Here is a 17,304-nt window from a genome sequence, read left to right on the forward strand (position 1 = left end):
ATAGAGCGTTCCAAGAATGAGGGAGTTCGATACATGCAGAAAACCCTGTGAAGAAAAGTTCATTCAGCAAGGGACCAGGGTGTACCTAGAGTCTCTATTGACTTGTTAGAAATCAGAAGGGTTTCGGCTGCATTTTACCCGGAGAAGAAGACCTGAAGGCACAAGCCTTGCTTTCCCATGTTAAATCTCTAAACATGCTTCCCTGAAGAATCCTAAATAACACTGTTTTTACCTGGCTTCTGGTCTTTGTAGGCAGCCCTCACGAAAGAGAAGTAGTTTTCTCTAAGGAAACACGGTGCTTCCATAGCATGGGTGGGAGCTCCTGCTGTCCTGCTCTAGAGCTACAGGGAAACTTGACGTGAGTCTTTGCCTCAAGCTAAGGCCTGAAAAGCCTTGCTGAAGCGAAAGCGCTTAGCAGTTTCCATTATGTCGTATTCGAAGGTCTGCATTACTTGAACGTTTCTTCACTTTACCAGACACTAGGCACACTCGGGTAGGCACCCTTTTTCGTACAAATACAGTGAGTACCAGCAGTCTCCTTTGCTCTTCTAAGAAACATCCAGACCTAGGAGCCTTTCCCAGTCACTCTATGTAATCAGAGTGTAGGGCAACTCGCAGCACCCTTCCTTAGGAAGCTAGGTGGACTCAGCTCTTCAACAGCTCCAGGGATCTGTTCTCTCATGTCCTACATGCCATGGAAGTCTGCCTCATTGCCCTCTGTGGAGCTTCACAAAGATACACAATCTGCTTCGCCTACCTCTAGGAACTCTTACCCAATGACCCCATACCTACAGGAGAGAGGAGGCTTGCATTCCTACTGGAACCAAATCACCGTTTTTCCTGTTAAAATGCAGGACTTTAAACTAGGCTTCGGCCCAATAGCACTGGTAGAACGTTCCAAGGATGAGGGAGTTCCATATATGCAGAACACTCTGTGAAGAAAAGTTGATTCAGCAAGGGACCAGAGTGTAGCTAGAGTCTCTTTGGACTTTTTAGATAAAAGAAGGTGTCCGGGTGCATGTTCACCAGAAAAGAAGACTTGAATGCCTAAGCCTTGCGTTCCCATTTTAAATCTCTATCCATGCCAGCCTGAGATACCTAAATAACACTGCTTTGACTGGCCTCTATTCACTGTGGGCAGCCCTCTGGAAAGAAAAGGAGTTTCTCTAAGGAAACACGGTGCTTCCCTAGCATGGGTGGGAGTTCCTCCTGTCATGCTCTAGAGCTACAGGGTAACTTGACGTGAGTCCTTGCCTCAAGCTAAGGCCTGAAAAGCCCTGCTGAAGCGAAAGCGCTTAGCATTTTCCATTATGTCGTATTGGAAGTTCTGCTTTACTTGAACGTTTCTTCACTCTACCAGACACTAGGCACCCTAGTGTAGGCACCCTTTTTCCTACAAATACATTGAGTACCAGCAGTCTCCTTTGCTCTTCTAAGTAACATCCAGACTTAGAAGCCTTTCCCAGTCACTCTATGTATTCAGAGTGTAGGACAACTCGCTGCACCCTTCCTTAGGAAGTTAGGTGGACTCAGCTCTTCAACAGCTCCAGGAATTCTGTTCTCTCACGACCTACATGCCATGGAAGTCTGCCTCATTGCCCTCATTGGAGCTACACTAAGAAACACAATCTGCTTCGCCTTCTTCTAGGAACTCTTACCCAAGGACCCCATACCTACAGGAGAAAGCAGGTTGCATTCCTACTGGAATCTAAGCAAAGTTTTTCCTGTTACACTGCAGGACTTTAGAATAGGTTTAGGCCCGAAGGGTTACATAGAGCGTTCCAAGAATGAGGGAGTTCGATACATGCAGAAAACCCTGTGAAGAAAAGTTGATTCAGCAAGGGACCAGGGTGTAGCTAGAGTCTCTATTGACTTGTTAGAAATCAGAAGGGTTTCGGCTGCATTTTAACCGGAGAAGAAGACCTGAAGGCACAAGCCTTGCTTTCCCATGTTAAATCTCTAAACATGCTTCCCTGAAGAATCCTAAATAACACTGTTTTTACCTGGCTTCTGGTCTTTGTAGGCAGCCCTCACGAAAGAGAAGTAGTTTTCTCTAAGGAAACACGGTGCTTCCATAGCATGGGTGGGAGCTCCTGCTGTCCTGCTCTAGAGCTACAGGGAAACTTGACGTGAGTCTTTGCCTCAAGCTAAGGCCTGAAAAGCCTTGCTGAAGCGAAAGCGCTTAGCAGTTTCCATTATGTCGTATTCGAAGGTCTGCATTACTTGAACGTTTCTTCACTTTACCAGACACTAGGCACACTCGGGTAGGCACCCTTTTTCGTACAAATACAGTGAGTACCAGCAGTCTCCTTTGCTCTTCTAAGAAACATCCAGACCTAGGAGCCTTTCCCAGTCACTCTATGTAATCAGAGTGTAGGGCAACTCGCAGCACCCTTCCTTAGGAAGCTAGGTGGACTCAGCTCTTCCACAGCTCCAGGGATCTGTTCTCTCATGTCCTACATGCCATGGAAGTCTGCCTCATTGCCCTCTGTGGAGCTTCACAAAGATACACAATCTGCTTCGCCTACCTCTAGGAACTCTTACCCAATGACCCCATACCTACAGGAGAGAGGAGGCTTGCATTCCTACTGGAACCAAATCACCGTTTTTCCTGTTAAAATGCAGGACTTTAAACTAGGCTTCGGCCCAATAGCACTGGTAGAACGTTCCAAGGATGAGGGAGTTCCATATATGCAGAACACTCTGTGAAGAAAAGTTGATTCAGCAAGGGACCAGAGTGTAGCTAGAGTCTCTTTGGACTTTTTAGATAAAAGAAGGTGTCCGGGTGCATGTTCACCAGAAAAGAAGACTTGAATGCCTAAGCCTTGCGTTCCCATTTTAAATCTCTATCCATGCCAGCCTGAGATACCTAAATAACACTGCTTTGACTGGCCTCTATTCACTGTGGGCAGCCCTCTGGAAAGAAAAGGAGTTTCTCTAAGGAAACACGGTGCTTCCCTAGCATGGGTGGGAGTTCCTCCTGTCATGCTCTAGAGCTACAGGGTAACTTGACGTGAGTCCTTGCCTCAAGCTAAGGCCTGAAAAGCCCTGCTGAAGCGAAAGCGCTTAGCATTTTCCATTATGTCGTATTGGAAGTTCTGCTTTACTTGAACGTTTCTTCACTCTACCAGACACTAGGCACCCTAGTGTAGGCACCCTTTTTCCTACAAATACATTGAGTACCAGCAGTCTCCTTTGCTCTTCTAAGTAACATCCAGACTTAGAAGCCTTTCCCAGTCACTCTATGTATTCAGAGTGTAGGACAACTCGCTGCACCCTTCCTTAGGAAGTTAGGTGGACTCAGCTCTTCAACAGCTCCAGGAATTCTGTTCTCTCACGACCTACATGCCATGGAAGTCTGCCTCATTGCCCTCATTGGAGCTACACTAAGAAACACAATCTGCTTCGCCTTCTTCTAGGAACTCTTCCCCAAGGACCCCATACCTACAGGAGAAAGCAGGTTGCATTCCTACTGGAATCTATGCAAAGTTTTTCCTGTTACACTGCAGGACTTTAGAATAGGTTTAGGCCCGAAGGGTTACATAGAGCGTTCCAAGAATGAGGGAGTTCGATACATGCAGAAAACCCTGTGAAGAAAAGTTGATTCAGCAAGGGACCAGGGTGTAGCTAGAGTCTCTATTGACTTGTTAGAAATCAGAAGGGTTTCGGCTGCATTTTAACCGGAGAAGAAGACCTGAAGGCACAAGCCTTGCTTTCCCATGTTAAATCTCTAAACATGCTTCCCTGAAGAATCCTAAATAACACTGTTTTTACCTGGCTTCTGGTCTTTGTAGGCAGCCCTCACGAAAGAGAAGTAGTTTTCTCTAAGGAAACACGGTGCTTCCATAGCATGGGTGGGAGCTCCTGCTGTCCTGCTCTAGAGCTACAGGGAAACTTGACGTGAGTCTTTGCCTCAAGCTAAGGCCTGAAAAGCCTTGCTGAAGCGAAAGCGCTTAGCAGTTTCCATTATGTCGTATTCGAAGGTCTGCATTACTTGAACGTTTCTTCACTTTACCAGACACTAGGCACACTCGGGTAGGCACCCTTTTTCGTACAAATACAGTGAGTACCAGCAGTCTCCTTTGCTCTTCTAAGAAACATCCAGACCTAGGAGCCTTTCCCAGTCACTCTATGTAATCAGAGTGTAGGGCAACTCGCAGCACCCTTCCTTAGGAAGCTAGGTGGACTCAGCTCTTCAACAGCTCCAGGGACCTGTTCTCTCATGTCCTACATGCCATGGAAGTCTGCCTCATTGCCCTCTGTGGAGCTTCACTAAGATACACAATCTGCTTCGCCTACATCTAGGAACTCTTACCCAGTGACCCCATACCTACAGGAGAAAGGAGGCTTGCATTCCTACTGGAATCTAAGCAATGTTTTTCCTGTTACACTGCAGGACTTTAGACGGGGCTTCGGCCCTATAGCATACATAGAACGTTCCAAGGATGAGGGAGTTCCATATATGCAGAACACTCTGTGAAGAAAAGGTGATTCAGCAAGGGACCAGGGTGTAGCTAGAGTCTCTATTGACTTGTTAGAAATCAGAAGGGTTTAGGCTGCATTTTAACCGGAAAAGAAGACCTGAAGGCACAAGCCTTGCTTTCCCATATTAAATCTCTAAACATGCTTCCCTGAAGAATCCTAAATACACTGTTTTTACCTGGCTTCTGGTCACTGTAGGCAGCCCTCACGAAAGAGAAGTAGTTTTCTCTAAGGAAACACGGTGCTTCCATAGCATGGGTGGGAGCTCCTGCTGTCCTGCTCTAGAGCTACAGGGAAACTTGACGTGTCTTTGCCTCAAGCTAAGGCCTGAAAAGCCTTGCTGAAGCGAAAGCGCTTAGCAGTTTCCATTATGTCGTATTCGAAGGTCTGCATTACTTGAACGTTTCTTCACTTTACCAGACACTAGGCACACTCGGGTAGGCACCCTTTTTCGTACAAATACAGTGAGTACCAGCAGTCTCCTTTGCTCTTCTAAGAAACATCCAGACCTAGGAGCCTTTCCCAGTCACTCTATGTAATCAGAGTGTAGGGCAACTCGCAGCACCCTTCCTTAGGAAGCTAGGTGGACTCAGCTCTTCAACAGCTCCAGGGATCTGTTCTCTCATGTCCTACATGCCATGGATGTCTGCCTCATTGCCCTCTGTGGAGCTTCACAAAGATACACAATCTGCTTCGCCTACCTCTAGGAACTCTTACCCAATGACCCCATACCTACAGGAGAGAGGAGGCTTGCATTCCTACTGGAACCAAATCACCGTTTTTCCTGTTAAAATGCAGGACTTTAAACTAGGCTTCGGCCCAATAGCACTGGTAGAACGTTCCAAGGATGAGGGAGTTCCATATATGCAGAACACTCTGTGAAGAAAAGTTGATTCAGCAAGGGACCAGAGTGTAGCTAGAGTCTCTTTGGACTTTTTAGATAAAAGACGGTGTCCGGGTGCATGTTCACCAGAAAAGAAGACTTGAATGCCTAAGCCTTGCGTTCCCATTTTAAATCTCTATCCATGCCAGCCTGAGATACCTAAATAACACTGCTTTGACTGGCCTCTATTCACTGTGGGCAGCCCTCTGGAAAGAAAAGGAGTTTCTCTAAGGAAACACGGTGCTTCCCTAGCATGGGTGGGAGTTCCTCCTGTCATGCTCTAGAGCTACAGGGTAACTTGACGTGAGTCCTTGCCTCAAGCTAAGGCCTGAAAAGCCCTGCTGAAGCGAAAGCGCTTAGCATTTTCCATTATGTCGTATTGGAAGTTCTGCTTTACTTGAACGTTTCTTCACTCTACCAGACACTAGGCACCCTAGTGTAGGCACCCTTTTTCCTACAAATACATTGAGTACCAGCAGTCTCCTTTGCTCTTCTAAGTAACATCCAGACTTAGAAGCCTTTCCCAGTCACTCTATGTATTCAGAGTGTAGGACAACTCGCTGCACCCTTCCTTAGGAAGTTAGGTGGACTCAGCTCTTCAACAGCTCCAGGAATTCTGTTCTCTCACGACCTACATGCCATGGAAGTCTGCCTCATTGCCCTCATTGGAGCTACACTAAGAAACACAATCTGCTTCGCCTTCTTCTAGGAACTCTTACCCAAGGACCCCATACCTACAGGAGAAAGCAGGTTGCATTCCTACTGGAATCTAAGCAAAGTTTTTCCTGTTACACTGCAGGACTTTAGAATAGGTTTAGGCCCGAAGGGTTACATAGAGCGTTCCAAGAATGAGGGAGTTCGATACATGCAGAAAACCCTGTGAAGAAAAGTTCATTCAGCAAGGGACCAGGGTGTAGCTAGAGTCTCTATTGACTTGTTAGAAATCAGAAGGGTTTCGGCTGCATTTTAACCGGAGAAGAAGACCTGAAGGCACAAGCCTTGCTTTCCCATGTTAAATCTCTAAACATGCTTCCCTGAAGAATCCTAAATAACACTGTTTTTACCTGGCTTCTGGTCTTTGTAGGCAGCCCTCACGAAAGAGAAGTAGTTTTCTCTAAGGAAACACGGTGCTTCCATAGCATGGGTGGGAGCTCCTGCTGTCCTGCTCTAGAGCTACAGGGAAACTTGACGTGAGTCTTTGCCTCAAGCTAAGGCCTGAAAAGCCTTGCTGAAGCGAAAGCGCTTAGCAGTTTCCATTATGTCGTATTCGAAGGTCTGCATTACTTGAACGTTTCTTCACTTTACCAGACACTAGGCACACTCGGGTAGGCACCCTTTTTCGTACAAATACAGTGAGTACCAGCAGTCTCCTTTGCTCTTCTAAGAAACATCCAGACCTAGGAGCCTTTCCCAGTCACTCTATGTAATCAGAGTGTAGGGCAACTCGCAGCACCCTTCCTTAGGAAGCTAGGTGGACTCAGCTCTTCAACAGCTCCAGGGATCTGTTCTCTCATGTCCTACATGCCATGGAAGTCTGCCTCATTGCCCTCTGTGGAGCTTCACAAAGATACACAATCTGCTTCGCCTACCTCTAGGAACTCTTACCCAATGACCCCATACCTACAGGAGAGAGGAGGCTTGCATTCCTACTGGAACCAAATCACCGTTTTTCCTGTTAAAATGCAGGACTTTAAACTAGGCTTCGGCCCAATAGCACTGGTAGAACGTTCCAAGGATGAGGGAGTTCCATATATGCAGAACACTCTGTGAAGAAAAGTTGATTCAGCAAGGGACCAGAGTGTAGCTAGAGTCTCTTTGGACTTTTTAGATAAAAGACGGTGTCCGGGTGCATGTTCACCAGAAAAGAAGACTTGAATGCCTAAGCCTTGCGTTCCCATTTTAAATCTCTATCCATGCCAGCCTGAGATACCTAAATAACACTGCTTTGACTGGCCTCTATTCTCTGTGGGCAGCCCTCTGGAAAGAAAAGGAGTTTCTCTAAGGAAACACGGTGCTTCCCCAGCATGGGTGGGAGTTCCTCCTGTCATGCTCTAGAGCTACAGGGTAACTTGACGTGAGTCCTTGCCTCAAGCTAAGGCCTGAAAAGCCCTGCTGAAGCGAAAGCGCTTAGCATTTTCCATTATGTCGTATTGGAAGTTCTGCTTTACTTGAACGTTTCTTCACTCTACCAGACACTAGGCACCCTAGTGTAGGCACTCTTTTTCCTTCAAATACATTGAGTACCAGCAGTCTCCTTTGCTCTTCTAAGTAACATCCAGACTTAGAAGCCTTTCCCAGTCACTCTATGTATTCAGAGTGTAGGACAACTCGCTGCACCCTTCCTTAGGAAGTTAGGTGGACTCAGCTCTTCAACAGCTCCAGGAATTCTGTTCTCTCACGACCTACATGCCATGGAAGTCTGCCTCATTGCCCTCTTTGGAGCTACACTAAGAAACACAATCTGCTTCGCCTTCTTCTAGGAACTCTTACCCAAGGACCCCATACCTACAGGAGAAAGCAGGTTGCATTCCTACTGGAATCTAAGCAAAGTTTTTCCTGTTACACTGCAGGACTTTAGAATAGGTTTAGGCCCGAAGGGTTACATAGAGCGTTCCAAGAATGAGGGAGTTCGATACATGCAGAAAACCCTGTGAAGAAAAGTTGATTCAGCAAGGGACCAGGGTGTAGCTAGAGTCTCTATTGACTTGTTAGAAATCAGAAGGGTTTCGGCTGCATTTTAACCGGAGAAGAAGACCTGAAGGCACAAGCCTTGCTTTCCCATGTTAAATCTCTAAACATGCTTCCCTGAAGAATCCTAAATAACACTGTTTTTACCTGGCTTCTGGTCTTTGTAGGCAGCCCTCACGAAAGAGAAGTAGTTTTCTCTAAGGAAACACGGTGCTTCCATAGCATGGGTGGGAGCTCCTGCTGTCCTGCTCTAGAGCTACAGGGAAACTTGACGTGAGTCTTTGCCTCAAGCTAAGGCCTGAAAAGCCTTGCTGAAGCGAAAGCGCTTAGCAGTTTCCATTATGTCGTATTCGAAGGTCTGCATTACTTGAACGTTTCTTCACTTTACCAGACACTAGGCACACTCGGGTAGGCACCCTTTTTCGTACAAATACAGTGAGTACCAGCAGTCTCCTTTGCTCTTCTAAGAAACATCCAGACCTAGGAGCCTTTCCCAGTCACTCTATGTAATCAGAGTGTAGGGCAACTCGCAGCACCCTTCCTTAGGAAGCTAGGTGGACTCAGCTCTTCAACAGCTCCAGGGATCTGTTCTCTCATGTCCTACATGCCATGGAAGTCTGCCTCATTGCCCTCTGTGGAGCTTCACAAAGATACACAATCTGCTTCGCCTACCTCTAGGAACTCTTACCCAATGACCCCATACCTACAGGAGAGAGGAGGCTTGCATTCCTACTGGAACCAAATCACCGTTTTTCCTGTTAAAATGCAGGACTTTAAACTAGGCTTCGGCCCAATAGCACTGGTAGAACGTTCCAAGGATGAGGGAGTTCCATATATGCAGAACACTCTGTGAAGAAAAGTTGATTCAGCAAGGGACCAGAGTGTAGCTAGAGTCTCTTTGGACTTTTTAGATAAAAGACGGTGTCCGGGTGCATGTTCACCAGAAAAGAAGACTTGAATGCCTAAGCCTTGCGTTCCCATTTTAAATCTCTATCCATGCCAGCCTGAGATACCTAAATAACACTGCTTTGACTGGCCTCTATTCTCTGTGGGCAGCCCTCTGGAAAGAAAAGGAGTTTCTCTAAGGAAACACGGTGCTTCCCCAGCATGGGTGGGAGTTCCTCCTGTCATGCTCTAGAGCTACAGGGTAACTTGACGTGAGTCCTTGCCTCAAGCTAAGGCCTGAAAAGCCCTGCTGAAGCGAAAGCGCTTAGCATTTTCCATTATGTCGTATTGGAAGTTCTGCTTTACTTGAACGTTTCTTCACTCTACCAGACACTAGGCACCCTAGTGTAGGCACCCTTTTTCCTTCAAATACATTGAGTACCAGCAGTCTCCTTTGCTCTTCTAAGTAACATCCAGACTTAGAAGCCTTTCCCAGTCACTCTATGTATTCAGAGTGTAGGACAACTCGCTGCACCCTTCCTTAGGAAGTTAGGTGGACTCAGCTCTTCAACAGCTCCAGGAATTCTGTTCTCTCACGACCTACATGCCATGGAAGTCTGCCTCATTGCCCTCATTGGAGCTACACTAAGAAACACAATCTGCTTCGCCTTCTTCTAGGAACTCTTACCCAAGGACCCCATACCTACAGGAGAAAGCAGGTTGCATTCCTACTGGAATCTAAGCAAAGTTTTTCCTGTTACACTGCAGGACTTTAGAATAGGTTTAGGCCCGAAGGGTTACATAGAGCGTTCCAAGAATGAGGGAGTTCGATACATGCAGAAAACCCTGTGAAGAAAAGTTCATTCAGCAAGGGACCAGGGTGTAGCTAGAGTCTCTATTGACTTGTTAGAAATCAGAAGGGTTTCGGCTGCATTTTAACCGGAGAAGAAGACCTGAAGGCACAAGCCTTGCTTTCCCATGTTAAATCTCTAAACATGCTTCCCTGAAGAATCCTAAATAACACTGTTTTTACCTGGCTTCTGGTCTTTGTAGGCAGCCCTCACGAAAGAGAAGTAGTTTTCTCTAAGGAAACACGGTGCTTCCATAGCATGGGTGGGAGCTCCTGCTGTCCTGCTCTAGAGCTACAGGGAAACTTGACGTGAGTCTTTGCCTCAAGCTAAGGCCTGAAAAGCCTTGCTGAAGCGAAAGCGCTTAGCAGTTTCCATTATGTCGTATTCGAAGGTCTGCATTACTTGAACGTTTCTTCACTTTACCAGACACTAGGCACACTCGGGTAGGCACCCTTTTTCGTACAAATACAGTGAGTACCAGCAGTCTCCTTTGCTCTTCTAAGAAACATCCAGACCTAGGAGCCTTTCCCAGTCACTCTATGTAATCAGAGTGTAGGGCAACTCGCAGCACCCTTCCTTAGGAAGCTAGGTGGACTCAGCTCTTCAACAGCTCCAGGGATCTGTTCTCTCATGTCCTACATGCCATGGAAGTCTGCCTCATTGCCCTCTGTGGAGCTTCACAAAGATACACAATCTGCTTCGCCTACCTCTAGGAACTCTTACCCAATGACCCCATACCTACAGGAGAGAGGAGGCTTGCATTCCTACTGGAACCAAATCACCGTTTTTCCTGTTAAAATGCAGGACTTTAAACTAGGCTTCGGCCCAATAGCACTGGTAGAACGTTCCAAGGATGAGGGAGTTCCATATATGCAGAACACTCTGTGAAGAAAAGTTGATTCAGCAAGGGACCAGAGTGTAGCTAGAGTCTCTTTGGACTTTTTAGATAAAAGAAGGTGTCCGGGTGCATGTTCACCAGAAAAGAAGACTTGAATGCCTAAGCCTTGCGTTCCCATTTTAAATCTCTATCCATGCCAGCCTGAGATACCTAAATAACACTGCTTTGACTGGCCTCTATTCACTGTGGGCAGCCCTCTGGAAAGAAAAGGAGTTTCTCTAAGGAAACACGGTGCTTCCCTAGCATGGGTGGGAGTTCCTCCTGTCATGCTCTAGAGCTACAGGGTAACTTGACGTGAGTCCTTGCCTCAAGCTAAGGCCTGAAAAGCCCTGCTGAAGCGAAAGCGCTTAGCATTTTCCATTATGTCGTATTGGAAGTTCTGCTTTACTTGAACGTTTCTTCACTCTACCAGACACTAGGCACCCTAGTGTAGGCACCCTTTTTCCTACAAATACATTGAGTACCAGCAGTCTCCTTTGCTCTTCTAAGTAACATCCAGACTTAGAAGCCTTTCCCAGTCACTCTATGTATTCAGAGTGTAGGACAACTCGCTGCACCCTTCCTTAGGAAGTTAGGTGGACTCAGCCCTTCAACAGCTCCAGGAATTCTGTTCTCTCACGACCTACATTCCATGGAAGTCTGCCTCATTGCCCTCATTGGAGCTACACTAAGAAACACAATCTGCTTCGCCTTCTTCTAGGAACTCTTACCCAAGGACCCCATACCTACAGGAGAAAGCAGGTTGCATTCCTACTGGAATCTAAGCAAAGTTTTTCCTGTTACACTGCAGGACTTTAGAATAGGTTTAGGCCCGAAGGGTTACATAGAGCGTTCCAAGAATGAGGGAGTTCGATACATGCAGAAAACCCTGTGAAGAAAAGTTGATTCAGCAAGGGACCAGGGTGTAGCTAGAGTCTCTATTGACTTGTTAGAAATCAGAAGGGTTTCGGCTGCATTTTAACCGGAGAAGAAGACCTGAAGGCACAAGCCTTGCTTTCCCATGTTAAATCTCTAAACATGCTTCCCTGAAGAATCCTAAATAACACTGTTTTTACCTGGCTTCTGGTCTTTGTAGGCAGCCCTCACGAAAGAGAAATAGTTTTCTCTAAGGAAACACGGTGCTTCCCTAGCATGGGTGGGAGTTCCTCCTGTCATGCTCTAGAGCTACAGGGTAACTTGACGTGAGTCCTTGCCTCAAGCTAAGGCCTGAAAAGCCCTGCTGAAGCGAAAGCGCTTAGCATTTTCCATTATGTCGTATTGGAAGTTCTGCTTTACTTGAACGTTTCTTCACTCTACCAGACACTAGGCACCCTAGTGTAGGCACCCTTTTTCCTACAAATACATTGAGTACCAGCAGTCTCCTTTGCTCTTCTAAGTAACATCCAGACTTAGAAGCCTTTCCCAGTCACTCTATGTATTCAGAGTGTAGGACAACTCGCTGCACCCTTCCTTAGGAAGTTAGGTGGACTCAGCTCTTCAACAGCTCCAGGAATTCTGTTCTCTCACGACCTACATGCCATGGAAGTCTGCCTCATTGCCCTCATTGGAGCTACACTAAGAAACACAATCTGCTTCGCCTTCTTCTAGGAACTCTTACCCAAGGACCCCATACCTACAGGAGAAAGCAGGTTGCATTCCTACTGGAATCTAAGCAAAGTTTTTCCTGTTACACTGCAGGACTTTAGAATAGGTTTAGGCCCGAAGGGTTACATAGAGCGCTCCAAAAATGAGGGAGTTCGATACATGCAGAAAACCCTGTGAAGAAAAGTTGATTCAGCAAGGGACCAGGGTGTAGCTAGAGTCTCTATTGACTTGTTAGAAATCAGAAGGGTTTCGGCTGCATTTTAACCGGAGAAGAAGACCTGAAGGCACAAGCCTTGCTTTCCCATGTTAAATCTCTAAACATGCTTCCCTGAAGAATCCTAAATAACACTGTTTTTACCTGGCTTCTGGTCTTTGTAGGCAGCCCTCACGAAAGAGAAGTAGTTTTCTCTAAGGAAACACGGTGCTTCCATAGCATGGGTGGGAGCTCCTGCTGTCCTGCTCTAGAGCTACAGGGAAACTTGACGTGAGTCTTTGCCTCAAGCTAAGGCCTGAAAAGCCTTGCTGAAGCGAAAGCGCTTAGCAGTTTCCATTATGTCGTATTCGAAGGTCTGCATTACTTGAACGTTTCTTCACTTTACCAGACACTAGGCACACTCGGGTAGGCACCCTTTTTCGTACAAATACAGTGAGTACCAGCAGTCTCCTTTGCTCTTCTAAGAAACATCCAGACCTAGGAGCCTTTCCCAGTCACTCTATGTAATCAGAGTGTAGGGCAACTCGCAGCACCCTTCCTTAGGAAGCTAGGTGGACTCAGCTCTTCAACAGCTCCAGGGATCTGTTCTCTCATGTCCTACATGCCATGGAAGTCTGCCTCATTGCCCTCTGTGGAGCTTCACAAAGATACACAATCTGCTTCGCCTACCTCTAGGAACTCTTACCCAATGACCCCATACCTACAGGAGAGAGGAGGCTTGCATTCCTACTGGAACCAAATCACCGTTTTTCCTGTTAAAATGCAGGACTTTAAACTAGGCTTCGGCCCAATAGCACTGGTAGAACGTTCCAAGGATGAGGGAGTTCCATATATGCAGAACACTCTGTGAAGAAAAGTTGATTCAGCAAGGGACCAGAGTGTAGCTAGAGTCTCTTTGGACTTTTTAGATAAAAGACGGTGTCCGGGTGCATGTTCACCAGAAAAGAAGACTTGAATGCCTAAGCCTTGCGTTCCCATTTTAAATCTCTATCCATGCCAGCCTGAGATACCTAAATAACACTGCTTTGACTGGCCTCTATTCACTGTGGGCAGCCCTCTGGAAAGAAAAGGAGTTTCTCTAAGGAAACACGGTGCTTCCCTAGCATGGGTGGGAGTTCCTCCTGTCATGCTCTAGAGCTACAGGGTAACTTGACGTGAGTCCTTGCCTCAAGCTAAGGCCTGAAAAGCCCTGCTGAAGCGAAAGCGCTTAGCATTTTCCATTATGTCGTATTGGAAGTTCTGCTTTACTTGAACGTTTCTTCACTCTACCAGACACTAGGCACCCTAGTGTAGGCACCCTTTTTCCTACAAATACATTGAGTACCAGCAGTCTCCTTTGCTCTTCTAAGTAACATCCAGACTTAGAAGCCTTTCCCAGTCACTCTATGTATTCAGAGTGTAGGACAACTCGCTGCACCCTTCCTTAGGAAGTTAGGTGGACTCAGCCCTTCAACAGCTCCAGGAATTCTGTTCTCTCACGACCTACATGCCATGGAAGTCTGCCTCATTGCCCTCATTGGAGCTACACTAAGAAACACAATCTGCTTCGCCTTCTTCTAGGAACTCTTACCCAAGGACCCCATACCTACAGGAGAAAGCAGGTTGCATTCCTACTGGAATCTAAGCAAAGTTTTTCCTGTTACACTGCAGGACTTTAGAATAGGTTTAGGCCCGAAGGGTTACATAGAGCGTTCCAAGAATGAGGGAGTTCGATACATGCAGAAAACCCTGTGAAGAAAAGTTGATTCAGCAAGGGACCAGGGTGTAGCTAGAGTCTCTATTGACTTGTTAGAAATCAGAAGGGTTTCGGCTGCATTTTAACCGGAGAAGAAGACCTGAAGGCACAAGCCTTGCTTTCCCATGTTAAATCTCTAAACATGCTTCCCTGAAGAATCCTAAATAACACTGTTTTTACCTGGCTTCTGGTCTTTGTAGGCAGCCCTCACGAAAGAGAAGTAGTTTTCTCTAAGGAAACACGGTGCTTCCCTAGCATGGGTGGGAGTTCCTCCTGTCATGCTCTAGAGCTACAGGGTAACTTGACGTGAGTCCTTGCCTCAAGCTAAGGCCTGAAAAGCCCTGCTGAAGCGAAAGCGCTTAGCATTTTCCATTATGTCGTATTGGAAGTTCTGCTTTACTTGAACGTTTCTTCACTCTACCAGACACTAGGCACCCTAGTGTAGGCACCCTTTTTCCTACAAATACATTGAGTACCAGCAGTCTCCTTTGCTCTTCTAAGTAACATCCAGACTTAGAAGCCTTTCCCAGTCACTCTATGTATTCAGAGTGTAGGACAACTCGCTGCACCCTTCCTTAGGAAGTTAGGTGGACTCAGCTCTTCAACAGCTCCAGGAATTCTGTTCTCTCACGACCTACATGCCATGGAAGTCTGCCTCATTGCCCTCATTGGAGCTACACTAAGAAACACAATCTGCTTCGCCTTCTTCTAGGAACTCTTACCCAAGGACCCCATACCTACAGGAGAAAGCAGGTTGCATTCCTACTGGAATCTAAGCAAAGTTTTTCCTGTTACACTGCAGGACTTTAGAATAGGTTTAGGCCCGAAGGGTTACATAGAGCGTTCCAAAAATGAGGGAGTTCGATACATGCAGAAAACCCTGTGAAGAAAAGTTGATTCAGCAAGGGACCAGGGTGTAGCTAGAGTCTCTATTGACTTGTTAGAAATCAGAAGGGTTTCGGCTGCATTTTAACCGGAGAAGAAGACCTGAAGGCACAAGCCTTGCTTTCCCATGTTAAATCTCTAAACATGCTTCCCTGAAGAATCCTAAATAACACTGTTTTTACCTGGCTTCTGGTCTTTGTAGGCAGCCCTCACGAAAGAGAAGTAGTTTTCTCTAAGGAAACACGGTGCTTCCATAGCATGGGTGGGAGCTCCTGCTGTCCTGCTCTAGAGCTACAGGGAAACTTGACGTGAGTCTTTGCCTCAAGCTAAGGCCTGAAAAGCCTTGCTGAAGCGAAAGCGCTTAGCAGTTTCCATTATGTCGTATTCGAAGGTCTGCATTACTTGAACGTTTCTTCACTTTACCAGACACTAGGCACACTCGGGTAGGCACCCTTTTTCGTACAAATACAGTGAGTACCAGCAGTCTCCTTTGCTCTTCTAAGAAACATCCAGACCTAGGAGCCTTTCCCAGTCACTCTATGTAATCAGAGTGTAGGGCAACTCGCAGCACCCTTCCTTAGGAAGCTACGTGGACTCAGCTCTTCAACAGCTCCAGGGATCTGTTCTCTCATTCCTACATGCCATGGAAGTCTGCCTCATTGCCCTCTGTGGAGCTTCACAAAGATACACAATCTGCTTCGCCTACCTCTAGGAACTCTTACCCAATGACCCCATACCTACAGGAGAGAGGAGGCTTGCATTCCTACTGGAACCAAATCACCGTTTTTCCTGTTAAAATGCAGGACTTTAAACTAGGCTTCGGCCCAATAGCACTGGTAGAACGTTCCAAGGATGAGGGAGTTCCATATATGCAGAACACTCTGTGAAGAAAAGTTGATTCAGCAAGGGACCAGAGTGTAGCTAGAGTCTCTTTGGACTTTTTAGATAAAAGAAGGTGTCCGGGTGCATGTTCACCAGAAAAGAAGACTTGAATGCCTAAGCCTTGCGTTCCCATTTTAAATCTCTATCCATGCCAGCCTGAGATACCTAAATAACACTGCTTTGACTGGCCTCTATTCTCTGTGGGCAGCCCTCTGGAAAGAAAAGGAGTTTCTCTAAGGAAACACGGTGCTTCCCCAGCATGGGTGGGAGTTCCTCCTGTCATGCTCTAGAGCTACAGGGTAACTTGACGTGAGTCCTTGCCTCAAGCTAAGGCCTGAAAAGCCCTGCTGAAGCAAAAGCGCTTAGCATTTTCCATTATGTCGTATTGGAAGTTCTGCTTTACTTGAACGTTTCTTCACTCTACCAGACACTAGGCACCCTAGTGTAGGCACCCTTTTTCCTTCAAATACATTGAGTACCAGCAGTCTCCTTTGCTCTTCTAAGTAACATCCAGACTTAGAAGCCTTTCCCAGTCACTCTATGTATTCAGAGTGTAGGACAACTCGCTGCACCCTTCCTTAGGAAGTTAGGTGGACTCAGCTCTTCAACAGCTCCAGGAATTCTGTTCTCTCACGACCTACATGCCATGGAAGTCTGCCTCATTGCCCTCATTGGAGCTACACTAAGAAACACAATCTGCTTTGCCTTCTTCTAGGAACTCTTACCCAAGGACCCCATACCTACAGGAGAAAGCAGGTTGCATTCCTACTGGAATCTAAGCAAAGTTTTTCCTGTTACACTGCAGGACTTTAGAATAGGTTTAGGCCCGAAGGGTTACATAGAGCGTTCCAAAAATGAGGGAGCTCGATACATGCAGAAAACCCTGTGAAGAAAAGTTGATTCAGCAAGGGACCAGGGTGTAGCTAGAGTCTCTATTGACTTGTTAGAAATCAGAAGGGTTTCGGCTGCATTTTAACCGGAGAAGAAGACCTGAAGGCACAAGCCTTGCTTTCCCATGTTAAATCTCTAAACATGCTTCCCTGAAGAATCCTAAATAACACTGTTTTTACCTGGCTTCTGGTCTTTGTAGGCAGCCCTCACGAAAGAGAAGTAGTTTTCTCTAAGGAAACACGGTGCTTCCATAGCATGGGTGGGAGCTCCTGCTGTCCTGCTCTAGAGCTACAGGGAAACTTGACGTGAGTCTTTGCCTCAAGCTAAGGCCTGAAAAGCCTTGCTGAAGCGAAAGCGCTTAGCAGTTTCCATTATGTCGTATTCGAAGGTCTGCATTACTTGAACGTTTCTTCACTTTACCAGACA

Source organism: Balaenoptera physalus (assembly GCF_965194825.1).
Source record: "Balaenoptera physalus genome assembly, chromosome: 21".
Lineage (NCBI taxonomy): Eukaryota > Metazoa > Chordata > Mammalia > Artiodactyla > Balaenopteridae > Balaenoptera > Balaenoptera physalus.